We start from the raw sequence: 19,797 nt of genomic DNA, 5'->3' as shown, positions 1-19,797 counted from the left end.
TTATGCTTCCAGGTACAGACCAAGAAGCCACGGGAGGTAAAAAGAAATTTGGCGGAATAACATCAGTGGAGCACGTAGTCATTATAAACGTTTCATCATTACAATAAAAGTGAATGGATGACGTTTTTTGACTTCAACAAATATTTTGATCACTTCCTAGAACACATCCCGAGCATGAGCATCGACCTCGATAACAAAAGCTGGTATTTTACCACTTTTGCACTCCAAATCCATACAAACAATAATTGAGAATTAAGTATGTATGAGCTATTTTCTCCTGCTCGTCACTCGATCAAAAGAATCGGGCCCAATACACAGGATTTTGTTTTTACACGATTTTTTTTCGCTCGTATTTTTGATCGTGTGACTTCAATTTACCACCAAAATCCTCGCAACATGTTTCAAAAAATTCAGCATAAATCAAAGAAAAATCACATGATAATTAATATGCGTTAAATATTAAGGACGAGTGGAAATTGAGAAAATGTAAATCACGTAAAAACAGAATCCAGTGTATTGTAGCTGCTTGATGGTCACAGTTCACATACCAAAAATATTGCGATTTTGGAAAAGGCAAGTCGGAACCTCGTAACTGTTATCAGCTTCCCTTCGCTTTGTAGTCACCGGAAGCATCCGTTGGACGTACCCTTTATGGTGCCACTAAAGGCGCATCTCTTCAGAATAATCGATGAATATCGAAGAAAATCCTGGGAAGGTCGTTATCCTAGGACCTAGGTTATCCTGAATGTCCTGAGGCGTGTGTTCAGTGACGAACTTGTTGCACCTGCTGATGTTACTGACATCTACCTTTCATGTAGCAATCCGGTTGACGTCAACGGTTCGAGTGATCAATTTAAAACTGGAGATGGCGTTGAGCCATGCGGATTCCCTGGCAAAGAAAACGACGAAAACCTGATGGCATTCACAACTTGTGGATTCGGTTGATTATCGTCAAGATGGAGAAAACTGTGCGCCGGGTACCTCGTCATACTTCCGTTTCCCGAGAGACCAGACCCAGAAGAAGGAAAGGCTACAGGTAGCCCCACACCTCGGTGTAAGGCAGCCTTACCTTACACTTCGGGAAAATTTTCCGCCGGATTTTGGTCACCGTGCATTTTAAATCGGACCGGGATTTTGATTCTCCGTGTCCAAATCCCGAAAACATCGCATTTGTAAAAACACATGGGGAAAAAATCCGCGGACCAAATTCCCGAGGCGTAAGGCAGCCTTTAAGGTAGCCTCACACCTCGGGAATTTGGTAGCCTTTAAAGAGGGAAGAAAAAGCAACAGTGCTCACATCAAGTCCGTACCGTACGGTTTTGAAGGAGGCCCAGGCAGTGAAGGATATAGAAACTATCAAGAAAGTCAGCAAAAAAGACGTCAAACCCCAATTCAAAGCAGTCCACTAAGCGCAAACAGATGCACGTTGACGATGACGACTCACTTTAAGAATTCTTATGTGATCTGTGCATAAAATGCTTCCTGTAATCTGAACATGGCAAAATGGTGGATCAAGTGTGGTACATGGCCAAGCACGGTTTCATGAATGATATAAAGTTGAATGTCATAGGCGTAACTAGAGTCTCGGTCTAGGGGGGGCCATGGCACCAGCTGGTGGGATGTAATTTTCAAAGGCGATTTAAAGCACTGTGCGCATGGATTGCAATAGAAATTGTTTGACTAAGTTTATCGCTCATTCGTCCTAGAACTTAAAAAAATCGCGAATAATACAATTGATTTCCAATGATGCTGTGATTGCTTCAAAACGCTGTGTCTGTGTCAACTTGTCTTCTCCATGTTACTAAATGTGGATAAGTGTGTAATCTAAGATTCAAGAATCTTCTTCGAATTATCTATAAATGAAATTCGATATGAGTATATTTCTGAAAGTTTTCAAGCATTTCCATGATTACTTAATGCATAAAGATCTCGATTTTTTGAAACTTGAAATTTTGAAACTCTTTAGATGTGCAATAAATTCCACGAAATTTTGTCATAATCAATATAAGCATTCATGCAATTCCAAAATGTATGCTATGTGCTAAAATAGTTAAGTACCGATGAACACAAATTTGGAATCCTAAAGTGTTTTTATGAGTCATAAATTCCATGAGTCATAAAATTACGAGTCATAAATCAAATTCCAGAATAACATAGGGTTTTTGTAGTTACTGACGTTAGGAAGAGGCTTTATTATGGTTTTCTGAATAGGTGAGAGATTTCTCTGCAAAAATCAAAGAGACTTGAGAAGCAACTAAATCGATCTGAATTGTGCTGCAAAAGAAATGTTTTCTGATACTAACTGGTTTCTAAAAAGAGTTTTCCGATGATACTTATGAAATAGCATAGCATAGCATAGCATAGCATATGTGATTGTACAAATCGTGGGTGGCTATACAATGCTCAATTGAGCAATCTACTGTATATTGTCGCAAATTGGTACTTGGGATTAGTACCTTTTCCTATACAGTAGCAGTTGTATACCTGGCCACGTCCTTACAATCACGGAAGGAAGGGAAGGAATGTTAGTTCAACATCTACTACACGCAGAAAAATATATTGTAGAAACAACAATAATCTGGATCAAATTCAACAATAAATATTGTTAACTCAGGGCTAATAATATTTATCGTTTGATTCAATCCATAATATTGTTGTTTTTACAATCAAAGCGTTTCATGTTTTGATCTACATTATTGTAGAATCAACAATATTATTGTTGATATAATCATTCGTGCATTATTGTTTCAATGATATACACAGATCAATTCAACAATACAATATTGTTGAAATGATAATGCATTCCATTTGAGAATGTGTTTTTATTTTCTTTTTCATTTTCAATTGTTTTTATCTAAACAAGATAATGGAAAATTCACATGGGTACTTTATTTCATCGTACTATGCATATTTATAATAAGAGAATTGCACAAAACTGCACCGGTTTTCAATTTACCGCAGTTCCAACCGGCATGGAACATGATCTTTCCGGCTAACTCTATTGGTTTTCTTCATGATGGGTAACGTGCTGTAGTTCTGCGAAGAAACAATATATTTTCAAACGATTTCAATTGATTTTTGCTATCCATACATACGTGTCTTTGGTGTTAAACGAAATGCCTTCTTGCCGCATAGCACTAGATTGTTTCCACGTCTCTACTCCCGTCGTTTTTTTTAAATAATTAATATAATCCACTGTGAAACTAACGAGAGAACTAAATTTTAAATCGTGGGCTTGACTTTTTGTTACACATAAAAAAACACACACTGATTGATATTCAAGCACGTTTAGAACAAAAAGAAATATTGTTGAAATTAAAATAATATTGTTTTTTCAATCAGAGATTATTGTAGGAACAACAATCAAATTCTTTTGATTCAACAATAAAGCGATTATTGAAATCAACAATATTTACCTTTAGTTTAATCACACCAAATTTCGCTGCGTGTAGTGAAGATGCAGGGAACCCATACTACCTTCATAGATGTCTCAGGAAGGAAAATTTGTATTAGTGGGTAAGGTGAATAATAGGGAGCTCTATTCGACAATATAGAGCGTTTGTCAATAACAGTATATGCTGAAAAAATAATAAAATATGTTCATCAATTTACTTACGAACCGTCCAAAAGAGGACAAAGTAACCTGGATTTCACAAATGTTTCGCATTATATACAAAACACGTTCAACCGCACACTTATTCACTGAACATTAAAATCAGAACAAAAAACTCGGATTTTACGAATGTTCTAAATCCTACCTGAAACACGTCCGATCATGCACCAATTGTTTACTCACTCGCCCGCGCGAACTATCTGCTTACTGAGCAGAAACACAACAAAACAGGCACTGACGGCCGCGCAATGCAGAACACAATATTTCGGCGAATCGCGCGATCGTTCTGCCGTCCGAAACAAGAGCCAACACGCACTGAACTAATTAACTTTATTACCGGCCGCGCAATGCAAAACACAAAATTTCGGCAAATCGCGCGATCGTTTCACCGTCCGAAACAAGAGCCAACACGCACTGAACTCATTAACTTTATTACCGGCCGCGCAATGCAAAACACAAAATTTCGGCAAATCGCGTGATCGTTCAGCCGTCCGAAACAAGAGCAAACTCGCACTGAACTAATTAATTTTATTACCGACCGCGCAATGCAAAACACAAAATTTCGGCAAATCGCGCGATCGTTCTACTGTCCGAAACAAGAGCCAACTCGCACTGAACTCATTAACTTTATTACCGGCCGCGCAATGCAAAACACAAAATTTCGGCAAATCGCGCGATCGTTCTGCCGTCCGAAACAAGAGCCAACTCGCACTGAAGTAGGGGAACTGTTCCGATCTCCATCTCACTGTACATATATCCATCTCATCGTTAAACAACGAAATACGGCACCAAATTCGTCGCTTCTTTTTGTCAACATACGTGCTCACTGCTGAAAAAATCACAAAAATAATAAACAAAACCAAATTCCTTTCCATTGCTTTGTTTCTGATGGGATGGAAATAGGAGCTATGAGATGAAGTGGCGAACCGTTCCCCTAATTAACTTTATTACCGGCCGCGCAATGCAAAACACAAAATTTCGGCAAATCGCGCGATCGTTCTACCACAGACAAACAGACGTAACACTAATGAAATTCCCATCGTCCATCAACTCAACGGTCGTTTTAAAGTCAACTGCTTGCGAGTTTCACACACAGAGGCGCGCGTATCGTTTTCCTTTTTATTTGACATCTCACACTAGCGCCTTCTGTTGACGATGTTGTACTAAATAACATTTCGTGCAACGTGCACGCGAGATGGTGATGAAGTAATTGGGTGATGGATTTTTCAAACAATTGTTCTAGCTGTTACGTCTGTTTGTCTGTGGTTCTACTGTCCGAAACAAGAGCCAACACGCACTGAACTAATTAACTTTATTACCGGCCGCGCAATGCAAAACACAAAATTTCGGCAAATCGCGCGATCGTTCTGCCGTCCGAAACAAGAGCCAACTCGCACTCAGTTTTCCGATGATACTTATGAAATCGCCAAAAAATTAAATGGAACTAGCTCTTTTGAGGATTATAAAAATATTTCTTTAATGCAATCTCTGTTGTGAGTGCGAAGGTTGCCTATGTTTTGTTCTAATACTTTCAATGGAATGCGTTGTTGATTTTTCTGTCATTGTAACAAAGATTTTTAAGTTTTATAATTTTATATCTTTCTGTGCCAGAATTATTTAGCGAGAGCAAAAAGCTCTATAGGAATTTGATCAACTGTTTTGCGGCATACCTTGCTATTAACTCGAAGATTTTCGAAATAATGGTCGTTCGAAATTTCATTGACCGGATTTGTGTACATGTGCTCATTTTGATGTTGTTGCTTCAGTCTTTTTTGAAGCGGATGGTAGTTTAATAGAACAGAAATATTCATATCTTAATACAATTATATTTTTATGTTTCTGCGACCAGGATACTGCAGAACAAATTTATTATTTTAAGCTAGCAACTGAATTTGAAGCGGCATTGATTTTAGCCTAAAAATCGAGAAAATGTTCCCGAGGGTCCAACTTAAATATTTCGATGCTTTGCTGAATGACTATGACCATTTGCATAGATGTGATAACGCAACAAAAAATATGTTTATAGAATTCATAATCAAAATTAAGAAATATGTAAATGAAATAAAAACTGACTAAGTTGGAATTACTTTTCAAAATTTTCTGGGGGGGGCCACAAGTAGGTCTGGGGGGGGGGCTTATTTACGCCAATGTTGAATGTTCAATGTGTACCAATGATCCGAAGGTGGCTTGACTTTTATGTTAAAAACGTTGAAAGTTCTACATGGATCAACTGGTCGGGGTTCTGCTAAAACGCACCAAGCGGCTTATTGACTGACTTGTGATATTTTGATCGTAAAAGTAAAACGGAAATCATTTCATATCAATTCATCCACACATTTGTTGTAGGATATCCTTAGTTATGGGGTAGTGGGAAATCCAATACGATTTTAAATCAATTAAATCTGCTAAGCGAAAGCTTGGGCAGAAAAATTGGTAGTTTTTTGTTGGCGCTTGGTGCGATATGGCAGAACCCCGGCCAATTCAACCAGTAGGAAAATTTAAACTGCCATAGGCAATTGAAATGTATTTATTAATTATAACTAAAAAATGTATCATAGCCATACTTGCTATGATAGTGTTAACCAAACACGGAACACCTAGTCTAGAAGATTAATACATAATTATCAAATAAAATTATTCAAAAAAAGAAAGAAATAGAAGGTTTGAATGTGGCGCGGGTATTTTTGCCAAATTTAGAAGGAGTTTGCTCTCGGATATGACTCTGAACAGTCGTCTATCTGAGGTCAAGGAAATTCACATTTGTGTGCAGTTTTTTTTCTGCGCTTCGCTGAAGTTAAAGGGAGCGAACTAAACACAGTTTATCCACAGACAAACAGACGTAACACTAGAGAAATTTCCATCGACCATGACTTCAACATTCAATTTGAATTTGATCGATTGCGCGTTTCACAATTAGAGGCGCTAGCGTCGTAATCCTTCTAGTTTGACATTTCACTCCAGCGCCTTCTGGTGACAATGTCATACGAAACATTGTTTCATGCAACATGCTCGCAAGATGGTGGTAGAGAAGTTGGACGATGGATTTTTTTTGAAAAATGTTCAAACTGTTACGTCTGTTTGTCTGTGGTTTATCTTTATTAGAGGTATCAAAGGTGTAACTAAATATTACCGTTGTCTATCCCCAGTAATATCTGGATGGGAAGGAATTAGTCAATTTTTAACTCGTGAACTAGAACAATTCAAGCCGTGTTAATTGTTTAGTGGACAATAGTGAGCTATTGATCTGTGCGCGTGAGATCCACATTACTCTCTTCTCTTCCGAATCATCCCACTGGACATAAGCTACTGCTACCCGATATTGAGAGTCGGGTGAATAGAGATGGCCTCAGGGTCATCTCTGCTGGTTGAGGGAAACCCCTTTCCTCCTTACATCAATCGAAGAAAAGCATGGAATGATGGGAAGGAAACAACATCGGTAACTGTTGACAGAAGCTATGCTGGTCGAAGACAACCTGAATGGATGGATCCAATTAATGGAAAATTATCGTTATCGTCGCTTTACCAAACGAGATCCGAAGGATAAAAAGACGTTTATCCCAACTAATACTATGGTACTGAGAATCCAAGGAACAACAATCCCGGATTTTCTTTATTTCGGATTTCGGGTGAAAACTCGACTCTATTATCCAGCACCTCTACAATGCACTAGGTGTCACAGATTTGGTCATTCCAGAAAGTTCTGTACGGAAAAAGAACTATGTGCGGTTTGCTCTTCGGAGCACACCTTGCGTAGCTGATCCCCTCTGCGTAAATTGTAGCGGGCCCCACAGCTCAAGATCAAGGGATTGTCCGGTTAAACTTGCCGAGGCTAACATTGTTAAAATTAAAGTTGATCAAGATGTATCGTACGGCGAAGCTAGGAAAAGACACCAAGCGACAACGGAAAGTAATGACCAGGAGCCAGCAACGAGCTCAAATCCATCCATCAAGGATCTACTGAAAAAACTAGACGAGAAAGACCAAGAAAACGCCAATTTAACGATGCTTTTGCAGAATCTAATCAAAGAAGTTGCAGATCTAAAGAAAAATAATCATCTATCTGTATTAGGTACAACAGAAATACCAGGACAGCTTACAATGGACACATCAGAAGAACAGAAAGTCTCCAAACGACAACGATGCAACGATATATCACCGAGTATCCTGCAAGGTAATGGAAGCAATTCACCCCCTTAAAGAAGTTATCCAGCGCAACATTCCAGGTAAATCCGCAATCCGCTCTCAACAACGAAGAAGAAATCAAAAACACGAAGAAAAACATAGCCACAGTCACTCCAAATTTTGCCTTTCCCCCGATCATCAAAACGGGTCCGATTGGTCAGATCCAAATATCTAACAAACTACTAGAATTCGGCCAGTTTCCTACTGGCCGAATGTAATTTGTTTTCAAGAAACTTTCTGTCAACCAAACTGTCTTGCTTTCTCAAATAATTACGATTACTACTGTTTGCACCCAACACAAAAAACCGGTTGGGGCGGAGTAGCAATTGCAGTGTCCAAAAGTATACCTCATTTAAGAATCCCCATAACTACAAGTCTTCAAGCAATTGCCATAAGAGTGTCTCCGCCTTGCGAACGAACATACATATCCCTGTATATTCCACCTTCTCACGATAACAACACCTTAAAAGATGAACTCCGAGAACTTATTCTTCAGTTAACCAAGCCTTTTGTCATAATGGGTGATTTAAACGCGCATTGTGAAATTTGGGGAAGACTTTCCACAGACTTGCGTGGGAAAACTCTAGTAAGTATCATAGGTGAATATGAATTGACAATTTGGATGAATGACATTTTTCTGTCCAGCCAACGGAAATCAATCAGCTGTAGATTTGACGCTGTCGTCTGATCCAATGAGCAATCTTAGCTAGCATGTAGATGATGATTTACATGACAGGGATCATTTTTTAATTTTCTTGTCCCCCATCAAACATTTAACTTTTTTTCATATTGCTACCCTTAAGAGGATTTTTTAAAAAGCGGATTGGGTCGAATTTCAAAATAGAATAGAATTAATGATAGATCCAAACATAACTTATACCCCTGATGCTCTAACAAATATGATATCAGACATAGCCTTACCCTGTATCCCGCGACCATCTGGACACACAGGTCACAAACGTGTCGCCTGGTGGAGTAATGAAGTATCATCAGCAATCAAAAGTCATCGCAAAGCTCTAATATCTCTCCGCCGGTTGGAAAAATCCGACCCTCGGGTTCAAGAAGCCCTGCTGAATTTTCGGAAGGGACCCAACAATACTCGCAAAGTAATAAAAGATGCCAAAGAACAGAGTTGGAAGACATTTGTGGAGGGTCCTCGTCTTCAGAATAATGGAAAGGAGTAAATCTAGACCAACATTTGAAAAGGGCGTAACAGCCAAAATTTATTCCTGCTGATTCTTCGTCTACATATATAGCTATATATGTGGACGAAGAATCAGAAGAAATAAATTTTGGCTGTTACGCCCTTTTCAAATGTTGGTCTAGAAATAGTTTACAAGGTAAAATTTCAAACACTAAAACCGTGATTCCATCCGTCAAACAATTAAAAATATTAGGATTGACTATTGATAGTGAATTCATTTTCATAAAGCACGCTGCAGAACGAAAAAGCTTTACTACAAGAGTATTAAACATCATCCAAATTTCAGGGGAAGAGTAAGAGCATCTCGTGACATTCTGATAAGAATTGGTGAAACTTTGGTAACACCTCGTTTATTCTATGCATTTTCCATTTCTAGTAGAAGAAAAGATACGGTACTACCAATCATCAAACCTGTTTACAACAAGGCTATCCGCTTTTCTTCAGGAGCTTTTTACACCAGCAGTAACAATTTGCTGCGAATCAGGTCAACTCCCTTTTGAATACCGCGCCTTATCAATGGAATCACATACTGCCATAAGAATGATGGAAACGGGTCGTACAGACCAAGACCTAGTTTTGATACGAAGGGCGAAGTCCTCGTATGAATCCATAACTGGTCAAATTTTTCCAAAAATTGTCGCACTGTTCCGCTGGGGTCAACAAAATTGGGACTACGAATTACCAAAAACAGACTGGTCGATGGCCAATAAAATTAGGGCTGGAGCTAATCCCTTCAAAGCCCAATCATTGCAGAATAAATACCGATCATTCTGTAAAATCTATACAGACGGATCAAAAAGTGAGCACAAATTGCATATGGAATCTATTCAGCTGATTTTACAATAAAAGGAAGAATAAATGACCAGTGTTCGGTTTTTTCAGCTGCAGTAATGGCTATCAAGCTAGCTATATTGAATGCTCCAAAACAAAAAAGAAGTGTGATTTTCACGGACAGTGCTAGTTGTATAAGAGTTCTGGAAAGTGGACATTCGAAACATCCATGGATTCAGGAGTGTGAAGAAGAAATTAAAACTAAAGACATTATATTCGATTGGGTGCCTGGACATGTTGGAATACACGGCATTGAAAATGCTGATAGATTGGCTAACGAGGGCAGATTATGTAATACGATATATGAGGAAATTCCTGGTCTAGACGCAAAGAAATTTATCGAAAAATCTATTTGGAAAGCTTGGCAGCATGGATGGAATTCAGCTAGCCCAGGCACACAATTAAATACTATAAAGGAGAAAGTTACCCAATGGACAGATCGGAGGGACCAGTATGAGCAAAAAGTTTTAACAAGGATCAGGATATGCCACACACGAGTAACACCGATTACCTGTTGATTCCCTATTCCGACTTCCCTCTTTGCACGACTTGTAATTGTAGACTAACTATAAAACACATTCTATTAGATTGTACGAAACATAACAAAATTAGGCAAACTATGGCTATAACTGGAACATTGAAACACATTCTACAGAATGACGAAAAAAGTAAGGATAGAGTAATAAATACGTTTTGTTAAAGCAATTGATTTAACCAATTTATTGTAATATTTTTGTATAAAAAGTTCAATAAAAAATGACGTGAATGACCCATTACTTTAAAAAAATTGGAAGGGTGTAAGCGGTTTTTTACCCATGCGGCAACGATGATCAGTGAGAGCATTCGGGTTGGAGGGATTTGCGCTATTTTAGCTGCATTTTTAATAAGGCAAGATAACCAGTTCATACAGGCCGCGTTTGCTGCGTACATCATCTGGTAGGATGTGGGATTAGTCTATCGCTTCGGAAAGTATTTTCTTCTTCTTCTGCTTCTGCTAAATCCTCTCACGCGTAGATGTCGGAGAAATATTGCCCAATGTTATCACAGATAACACCAGGATCATCGATTACCTTGTCTCGTTCGTTCGTAGCTGATAATGGGGTTCATTCTTGTGCGTTCTCACAGCTGGTAGGTACGTGGAAAGTGGCTCACCTGCAATCAGAGTTTCATTGATCTGAACAAACATCTCCGAGAAGCAACACTGGTTAGAAAGCACTTCTGCTTTCATGGGGTATATGGTGTCAAGCATTGTACGGTTGCTGTTGTTCTGATAGCCATCATATGCCAGACGTATCTGAGGTGGTATTACGCACCTCGAATTGAAACATGCTCGTAAACCATGTAATCTGTCGTACAAAATTGCTGTCGAGTCGAGATACACAATAAGAGCACCTCCACGGGAGTCCTCATCGCTATTCTCATTATAGCTCTCCATCTCGAGTGCTATTTTACGATAGCGATAGCCATCTTTCCACCGGCGGTTTCTATTTTAAGTATAGCGACTTCATAAACATATTGAGTTCTCACCGGGCGTTGCTAAAAGTAGCCTTCTTTTCCTTCAATGGCGCTACATTCTAACTGGAACTTGACCTGCTTTTCGACTTGGTATTCTTTTAGCATTTTTTATGTCTTTTTTCCACGTGATTTTTTTCTATAAAATTTAAGTTCATCACTGAGACATTTCCTCAGTTAATGATTACAAGTTTTTCTATGCCAGTGTTAGGCAAGCACGATATCGTTTTCCAAACGAAAGCATCCTTGACTGGACTGCTCTATTGTCTTATTTGTAACGCTATTCATGGGTATTTTTACTTTATGCATCAGTTAAACAAGATAGCTAGTTGATGCCATTCAAAAATTGTCAAAAATCTCAATCATATTGATAATATTCACATTTCAAAAAAGTGGTGATATTTTGTTGCCGGAAAACTCATGAGGCAAAACGCCTTTCAGCTGGCGGCTCCTAGGGAACAAAGTACCACGCGTCGGCGAATCAGCATTCTAGTATGGATAGTCCGTGGAGACAAAATGTTAGATGTTTCTTCAAAATGTGGAAATTTTCGGTTTTTCCGACCTTCCCATGCACTATTTTGAAACTTTCTTCGCCTATCCTACATAATTTTAGATCTAGTTTTGTTACGGACATATTAATGACGGTAAATATGAGGGAAACCACAAAAGGCGTTTTGCATCGGGGGGGCGTTTTGGGGCCTCTTCCCCTATAATTACTTTAACGCAAAACAAACATATCAACACTGGCAGAGTTGAACTGGGCCACGAGACCCACCAAATTTAATATTTTCTTTTCTATTTAATTGCATACGCCAAAATTTCTCTGAAAACAAATTTTCCGCAAATGTTAATCAATACCAAAGTGACGTTTCACAAAATAGCAACCCTGTATAGAAATTTAGCAACCCAGTGTGGGGCGCTAAATTTGGAAACTCACGGCTAATTTTGAGTTGCGTTCTTATTTTACATTCCCGTTTAGATACTACCGGTGTAGAAGTGGGTCCCTATATGGGGCCCGGAAATAGCGATAGGGACCCAGATGGGGACTCCCGTGGAGGTGCTCTAAGGCGTAGAGTATTTATTACTTAAGGTGGAAAGCATCGAAAGCAAGTTTTGATGCCGTTTCTTCTCCGCGAACTGATACGAGAGAGGGAACACTGTTTTACAGCCATTTGAGCGATATGAACGTCAGTTAAGACTCCACTAAATAGGGACCATTCATCTTACAGAAGGTCGGGCACCTGATCGTTTTCGGAAAGAAATTCGGCTAATTGCTCTTTCAAAACGCCATGGAAAAGGTTAAATCTAGACCAACATTTTAAAAGGGCATAACAGCCTAAATGTAATCATTCTCGTTTTTCGTCCATATAGAAAGCTATACATGACGGCGCCGGTGGTTGAGTGGTGAGCGTGACTTCCTCTCGCTCCGGCGGGCCTGGGTTCAGTCCCAGTAGGCATCGTTGCCATTTTCTAAGACGAAAAATGCGCCTGACAAGCCTTCCCTCGGACAGGATGTAAAGGCGTAGGTCCCGGTCCATGTAGTGATGGGTACGATATGTACCTAGGTTCCATGTGGAGTCGTCTTCCTGGCGTCGGTGGTTATCTTCGGAAGGAAATAGCCCGACGGAAAAAAAGCAATAAGAAAAGCTGTATGTAGAGACGAAAAGCTGGAATGATAACATTTTGGCTTGTACGTCCTCTTCAAACGTTGGTGTAGAAATATGCTCACAAACTGTGCAACCCGTTTTCTGCATACATGCATATAGAGTAAAGAGCCCCGCACATAGCATACGTTTGCGTTGCGTTAGACATATTATTCATGAAAAAAATTTCTAACGTATCCTATGTGCGGGGCTCTTAAGGTGATCATACAATAAAGCCAGAAATCGGCTACTTTGTAAACCACGTGCTTTTCCAATATTGTTTTCAAGAGCACGAGATGAAAGAACCATAACGCGTATGGGACTGAAATAATGGTAGATCGTTTGCTTTCAAATTCACCACACGTTTATCTACAAACATTCCCAAAAGCCCAACTCTGGCGTAATAGTTTTAGTACAGTGCCGAAACTCAAATTATGGTTGTTTAGCATAACTAAGCAAACGATCTACCATTATTTCAGTCCCATACGCGTTATGGTTCTTTCATCTCGTGCTCTTGAAAACAATATTGGAAAAGTACGTGGTTTACAAAATGGCCGATTTCTGGCTTAATTGTTATCACCTTAACGCTTGGAGTTACTAAATCCGAAAGAATGTGCATGTCATACCTCTAATGTGGCTCGGTTCGATATACCATTTTCTTTATAACTTTTAAACGCAGCGGTCAATCGTTATGAAATTCAATAGTGATCAACTAGGTTTTGCCCTCTGTCGGATAATCGGTTCAATATTACTATATGAAAAGTTGTCTAATGTTTTTCTTAGCTTTTGTGCACACACATACACATGGACAAACATGTGCTCAGTTCGTTGAGCTGAGTCGATTGGTATACAATACTATGGGTCTCCGGGCCTTCTATAAAAAGTTCGTTCTTAGAGTGAAATGATAGCCTTTCGGTACAACTTTGTTGTACGAGAAAGGCAAAACATGTTGTGATTTTAAATTTATTTTCATGCGCATATTTGGAGCATGCACATAAATGCAACATTCAATTGATCATGCTGTTCTTTTGAATTGAAATAAATTTAAACTGTGCTTGCTTGTAACATTCCACCCTGCTGGCGCGCCATACATACAATTATCATAAGGAGTTTAACAATAGCCACAATGTCCACGGACCGTTACCGTAGCTCATTACCGTCCGCTGACATTGAGCAAATACAAACATTATGCGTTTTGTTCACAGTGCTTTGATTGAATCTGAAAATTTGATTCGAAATAATTTGCAAGCTCTACATCTACATATCTAGACCAACATCTGAAAAGGGCGTAACAGCCAAAATTTGTTCCTTCTGATTCCTCGTCCACATATATAACTATATATGTAGACAAAGAATCAGAAGGAATAAATTTTGGCTGTTACGCCCTTTTTAAATGTTAGTCTAGATATGATCATGGGAATTATGTTATTTGACGATGAAATGGAATGAACTTCCGAATTGGGTTGACTCGGTGGTTGAAATAAAACGCTACAAGAATTCATATTTTATTGCTGGTTCTACCGCTCCGGATCAAACAAAAAATGTTGCCATTGTTTATACTGTGGTAAGGTTCACAGTCGAAAAGGTCCGGAGATGCAAACCGAAAAATATGAATAGCTCAAATGGAAATGAAATAAATTTGGTTTATTCAGAAAGCTTTTTGCCTTTCTCGTGCAACAAAGTTGTACTGAAAGGCTATCATTTCACTCCAATATCGAACTTTTTATAGAAGGCTCAGAGACCCATAGTGTTATATACCAATCGACTCAGCTCGACGAACTGAGTAAATGTCTATCTGTCCGTGCGTATGTGTGTGTGCGTGCACATGTGCCATAAAAAACGTTAGCCAATTTTTCACATAGTAATTCTGAACCGATTCTCTCACAACAAGTTAAATTCGAAAGAGAACAAAGCGTAGTTGATCACTATTAAATTTCACTTGAAGTGCACTTGGAGTTTCTTTTTCAATATGGGAACGGGAAAAAAGTTTTGGATACTTTGAAGGTTTGATAACTTTGCAATTATTGTGCACGGGCCACTTCCACTAACTTCAAGAGTTTTCTGATAAATATGCCATAAAGTCCATTGGTCCGTTTTAATAATGTTATATGTTCTTAGTGATACGAAGAATAGAATGTGTTCGGGTCATATCTTCTTCGTCATCCAAGAAATTCCAGGAACAAAAGTTTTTAGATCTACAAGCGCAATCAATGATCTGTTGGTCCATTATTGGTCCAGCATGACTTATCTATAAACGGTACAAAGAAAATAATATGTTCAAGTCATATCTTCTTTGTCATTCAAGAAATTCCTGGAAAAAATCTAAAGATCTACACGCGTAAAAAGCGAACAATTGATCCGTTTTAAATATGGTACATGCTCTTAACGGTACAAAGAATAGGAAGTTTCCAGGTCACATTTTCTTGGTCATCCAAGAAATTCCTGGAAAATGGTCTTGAGATCTACACGCGTAATCAATAATATGTTGATCCGTTTTTAAAATAGGTCGTGCTTTAACTGGTACAGAGAATTGAATGTGTTCAGGTCATATTTTCTTGGTCATCCAAGAAATTCCTGGAAAAATAGTCTTAAGATCTACACGCGTAACAAATGACCTTTTAATTCGTTTCAAATATGGTACATGCTCTTAGTGGTACAAAGAACAGAATGTGTTCAGATCATATCTTCTTGGTCATCCAAAAAATACTGGAAAGGGTCTTTAGATCTACACGCGTATCAAATGACCTACTGGTCCGTTTCAAATATGATGCATGCTCTTAGTGATTCTGGTCATATCTTCTTGGACATCCAAGAAATTCCTGGAAAAAAGTCTTTAGATCTACATGCGTATAATAAATGATTTTTATTATGGGTCTTGCTCTTAGTGGTACAAAGAATAGAATATGTTCATGTGAATCATCCAAGAAATTCCTGGGAAATTGTCTTTAGATCTACAAGCGAATCATAGACCTATGTGGACCTTTTCTTCTTAGTGATATAAATAATAGAATGTATTCAGATCATATTTTCTGGTCATCCAAGAAATACCTGGAAAGGATTTTCAAATCCGCACGCTAGAAGATCTTTTGTTATGTGTGTAGATATGAAGGCCTTCACTTTTGGAATATCTTGTATGACCAAGAACGTTAGATAATAGGATAGTCAAAATAGATAATAAGCATAATAGCATAGTCAAAACAGGCTCATAGTTCTTTGGTTACGCATGTAGATCTGAAGGCTTTCACTTCTGGAATTTCGTGGATGATCAAGAACGTATTCCATACACATATTCTACTCTATATACAGTCGTCTCTCTGTATCTCAATAATGAAGGGACTATCGAGATAGGGAGAGTAGAGGAATGAAAGGAAAATTGAAATGAGTACTAGATAACAAAAATCAACTCTTCGCTATACTGCCGTGTGCGGCATAGTTGTCCCATTCGTTAAAACACTGAATCGAGAAAAATGCAACTGAAAATTTAGGTAGTTTTTGATAAATCCGTCCCCGAGCAGCACATGTTGCACAATTGTTTCTGTGACCCACATGCAATCAAATGTAATCACATTTGAGTTGCCGCAATTAAATCCGTCTGGATTGTGCTGCTAGGGTCAACATTTCGCGTATACAATATATTTTACTAGTTTATTTGTGGACGCAGTAGCGCCCGCGGAAAGTGTTTTTTTAAAATCGAAATTTTCAACGTCTGTTGTCTGTGATTTTTTTCATCAAATGCTGTGTCTGGTTGTCTAAGGTTGTCACTGATTTGTTTTCTGCATCTGATAGTAAAAAAGAATTGAAGCGTCAAATATTTTATTTTTTGTGAGAATTTCCCCGCGTGCTGCGTCTGGTTGGCTAGTCAGCGGACAGACAAACAGGGCTATTATATTTATGAAATGAATGTTCCACATATATAAAACATTACAAACACGACCTATCGATGATTTTGAAAAGTACCCATATTTTTGGCAAAATATGTCGCGGGACTGTTATGCCGCAATTCATGAACTAGAGCAACTAACTATGCACAAACCAGTCCCACAGTCGGATCATATATTTTGCCGAACGTCGATATTTGGAGATTCAAAGTAGATGAACATTAATAGATCGAAGCAACCAGAGAAATTAACAAGCATAAGAGTTGCCAGGAAACTAGATATCAGACAAACAGACGTAACTATCTATAAATGCCCTTCGTGATCAACATATAGTAAATATCCCATATCACAAGTACCATATTTCTGCATTTTGTACAAAACAGTTTATCATAAAATATGCTCTTTTGATGATGTGTTGGTACTATACGATGGACTTTACAAACAATATAACAATTACAAACAACAATAATAATAAAGATGTTGTTTGTTTGTCTGTGACAGTATTTAGCGATTCAAGTAATCATCATTTCGTCAAGTGACTGAGCAAGTGTGAACCGTTCGTTCGTAAATATCAAGTTTATTCACGTTAAATTTTTAAATTAGTTTTTCTGGTTGACGTCGTTTTACCTGCTAAAGTAGTTTACAGTTGTTTATGAATAAGGTAAGATCCGATTTAGATAATGTCTTGCTATTCGGAATATTGATATTTATTCCCCTGCGGCAGGTGAATCTCGGTTAAGTCAACATGAATTCACTCAGCTTATTGAGAGAATATTATGGAGAATCTAGCTCAGATGAAGATATGCTTGGTTTTGATGTGGACGAGGAGGCAGGAGAAAGTTTCAAACTAAAAAAGATCGTCTTCAACTCGAAAGTTATGTCGTTGGTCTCGACCTACCTACATTTCCAGATCGACCCAATTATTGTTCGGCGGAAGAGCTGCCGATTTTTCAAAGTTCATCATCTGCGACGGAAGAGGAGAAGCCAGTTGATTCCGATGGAAGTTTATTTTGGGGGATCAAGTACCAAGAAAAAAAAAGCAGAAAAAGAACATCAAAAGAAATGTGAAAGCATGCTATGCAAAAAAAACGCAAACACGCTCATCAGGTAAAGATATCCAAAAGCGGCTGTCGGAAGGAATGTTGGAGAATCGTGTCGAAAGATTAAAGAATAGCAGCTCATGCTAATTTCTGGAACCAAGACATGTCTGGTCAGCGTTCATATATTCGGGAAAGAGTTCAACGTCTTCCGGTTCAAAGGCGTCTTAAGAATCGCTATGTTCAAGACGATCCAGTGAAGCTTTACAAATACGTGTTCAAAGTTGATGCGGCAAATAATGAGTTCGTTGTTGTCTGTCGTAAGTTGTTTCTCAATACGCTGGGGTATTCAGAAGATTGTGGGTACGTAATTACATTAGGCTCTAAATACCAATAATACAACACATTATCTGCCTTCACAGTAATATTGTGTATCGATGTCTGGCCGGCGCCGACGAATGTGCAGTCTCCAAAAGGGGAAATTATATTCGAGATTCGACCAAGAGAGATGCGGTTATTGCCCATATCAAGTCATACAACCCATCGATATCTCATTATCGACGCGAGCATGCGCCAAATCGGTTGTATTTACCATCAGATTTAACAGAAAAATCGATGCATCTGAACTTTCAAGAGACCCACGACACAAAAGTTATCTATTCTGTGTATTCCCGTCAAATTAAATCTTTAAACATTTCATTTGTAAAACTTGGTAATGAACAGTGCGAAACGTGTGTTACAGCAACCCAACACAGCAAAGACTGGTCATGCGGTGGAAGACAGCTCTGCGGATCGAAATTGTTCTACATGCTGTAAATTTTTGGAGCATAAACGTTTAGCTAAGGCATCCCGTATTGCTTATCAGTATGATGGAGATGAGGTTGAATTTGGACATGTCGTGTTGGCAGTTGACCTTCAGAAAGTAAAGAAGAAAATTTTAAAAATATCACCAGTTACTCAATTGTTTGTCTCTTTTTAGGTAATTCAGCTTCCGCGGCTGGAAGGCTTGAAGAGTGTGGTATTCTCTCAACGTCTACTAGCTTTCAATGAGACCTTTGCGCCGGTTGGGAAACATACGCGTGATTACCCAGTCTTTGCTTGCTTATGGGACGAGTCAACCAGTGGTCGATCCGCTAACGACATAGCGAGTTGTTTCCATCGTGTTATCACACGACTTGGACAGTCCAAGAAAATTACAATCTGGCTTGATAACTGCTCAGGACAAAACAACCTAAAACCTAACCTATTTATTATGTATATAATTAATTTTGATCAATCATGAATGTCTAATTGATGTACTTTGCTGATCTAATGTCAAAAATACTCTTCTGATTAGGGCTTCCATTCCCGGAAATGATTTCCCGGGAAATCATATTTCCCGGGATTCCCGATTCCCGGGATTTATGTATCAGTTTCCCGAATTTCCCGGGAAATGAACATACTAAAATATTTTGTAATAATTGTCTTATTTTTTTAATTTAATGATTTTGGGGTATCAATTTCATTTTTTTACAAGCATCATCTTACTTTTTATTTCACTTTTGAAGTTTAAGATTTTAAGTTATAACTGAAAATGCTACAAAATCATACGGTGCATTCCATCACGTGTTGCAGAGAGGCGAGACAAAGAACCAGTTTGTATCTATCGTTCGTTTATTCAGTAGGTTCAAATCTCGGTAAGCATTGTGAAGTCGAATTAAAAATTGAGTGTCTGTGGTGAAATAGCAGAGCTTCCAATGTTCGCAGATATTCAGGCAATAGCAGTGACTGCTTTGGCAGGTTAATCCTATTATTGTCAAAGATTTTTTTAAGACCTTCAGTCCTTTTGGATTCAATTCCCAAACAGACTCGTATTTCGAAGACTCGTTTGTATTTTGAGATATTTCAGAAACATTTC

At 38.5% G+C, this 19,797-nt stretch overlaps 1 protein-coding gene across 6 annotated transcripts in view; it reads right to left on the bottom strand.

Annotated features, from left to right (window-relative positions):
* LOC134203905 (neprilysin-4-like) overlaps positions 1–19,797 on the bottom strand; it is a 29,483-nt gene that overhangs the window by 5,006 nt on the left and 4,680 nt on the right. The gene's annotated exons all lie outside the window — the stretch shown is intronic.

Source organism: Armigeres subalbatus, unplaced genomic scaffold, assembly GCF_024139115.2.
Source record: "Armigeres subalbatus isolate Guangzhou_Male unplaced genomic scaffold, GZ_Asu_2 Contig288, whole genome shotgun sequence".
NCBI classification, from domain to species: Eukaryota; Metazoa; Arthropoda; class Insecta; order Diptera; family Culicidae; genus Armigeres; species Armigeres subalbatus.
This window is presented reverse-complemented; position numbering and strand designations above follow the sequence as displayed.